This window comes from Castor canadensis, chromosome 4 (genome assembly GCF_047511655.1).
Source record: "Castor canadensis chromosome 4, mCasCan1.hap1v2, whole genome shotgun sequence".
Taxonomy (NCBI): Eukaryota; Metazoa; Chordata; class Mammalia; order Rodentia; family Castoridae; genus Castor; species Castor canadensis.
This window is the reverse complement of record NC_133389.1, coordinates 141,578,076-141,580,086: the sequence shown is the minus strand read 5'-3', so window position 1 is coordinate 141,580,086 and position 2,011 is coordinate 141,578,076.

The window sequence follows — 2,011 nt, the reverse complement described above, 5'->3', positions numbered from 1 at the left end:
TTCTTCCCTGTTGATACTGTAGTTACAAGGAGCAGAGATGAGGTTGGCAAAGGAGGGTTGGTAGACAGAAGGTGCCTGGTGCCAAACCCAGAACATACTACTTGCTCTGTCAGGAGACATGGAGCAAGTGTGCCTGGCCATAGTTATAGCTCACCAATTAATCTGATGAGTAGCTGTGGATTCTATCTGCATTTCTCAGGCAGAAAGCAAATGCAGCCTGCACAGGTGTCACCAGTGTGTGATTATTTTAAGCCTTACTGAATATTGAATGCCTCATGAATATTTAGCATATCAAGAATTTTTGGTGCCCACTTGGTCCTTTCTTTATATTCGGATCATTATATATACTATTTTATCTCACTAACTACTTTCTTCTACTTATTTATCTTATCAATTATCTTCCTCATAATGCTTACTTCTCTTATTTCCTTTGGCAGGATCACTTATTCTTATAATAATATAATAAACACATTGCACTTGGTAATGATAATAGCAAAAATACCTAACACTTACACAGGACTTATATGTGCCAGGCAGTGCTCAATGAACTTTTAACATATTTAGTCACATAATCTTCACAGCTATCATATACAGGTAGGATTGTTATTATCCCATTTTATAAGTGAAGAAACTGGTACATATAAAAGTAAAGCAATTTGACCAAGATCACACCATTAGTAAATGATAGAATCTGTATTTTGAATATAGGCTGGTTTCATGCCCTGGCTCTCAGTCACTCATTCCTCTTTGCTCATTTGAATACTTACAAACATTATGTTCATATATGGAGGGTCAGGGGCTTTGTTCTTATGAAAATGTATCAACCACTTTTTCTCTACCTAACAGCAACACTGGACACTGTCAAAATCCCTTCTTCATGGAAACTCTCCCTCCTCTGGTTTCCATGACCCCAACAACTTGGGTTTTCCTCTTCCTCTCCGGCTACACTCCTTTGTATACTACATTTGGATTTTAGTTTTTCTTGGATTTTGTTCTAGGCCTTCCTTTCTTCTGACTCTGTTTTTTCTGTCACTGCTCTTTTTCACACCCTTGGCTTCAATCACAGAATATTTGAAGATACCACAATATCCCTCTCCCTGGGGCAACTTCATTCCTGAATGCCAGACCCATATGGCTATTGTGCAGTGGGATGTATCACAGGCATCCCAGAGTCACTAAATTTCACAGCACTGCTTCATTACCTTCTGTTCCTCCCCCACTCACTCTTACTTCTGGGTTTTCAAACTCTGGGTTTCCAAACTGTCATCCACCCAGTTGTTCAAGGCCTTTACACTAGATGCTTCCTTCACCCTTTCCCCTACACCAGTGCACTCATTTCTTATTGCTGCTGAAACAGGTTGCTATAAATTCAGTGGATTGTTTATAATCTGGAAGTCAAGTCCAAAATGGGGTTTAGTGGGATAAAGTTATAGTGATGCAGGGCTGAATTCCTTCTTTAGACTGCAGAGAACAATCCAGTTCTTTGATTTTTTTCCCACTTCTAGTGGCTGTTTGCATTCCTTGGCTCACATGGACCCTTCCTTCATCTTCAAAGCACACCACTCTAACTAATCTTTGCTTCAGTCTTCAGTTTCCTTTTCAGACTCTGACTCTCCTGCCTCCCTCTTATTAGGACCCTGTTGATTTCATTAGGCTCATCTTGAAAATTGAAGATAATATCCTTAATCACATCTGCAAAGTCCCTTTTGCATGGAAGGTAGCATATTTACAGGTGCCTGGGATTGGGACTAGGGGGCTACAACTGTTTACCATAACAGTCAAAATGCCAAACTCTCCTGAGTCCACCTTTTGAAATATTTTTGGAATCCATCCTCTTCTCTACATGCCCGTGCTATCCTAATCCATGAGGTTATCTCTTCACTTTATGACAACCATTTATCTTGCCTGTCTGCCTCAGCATGTCCTCGAAACCAGTTTGCCACCAAAATAATCTTTAAAAACATCTGACCATGCAATTTCTTTGTAGTCAGTCCCTCAGGGTTATGTAACC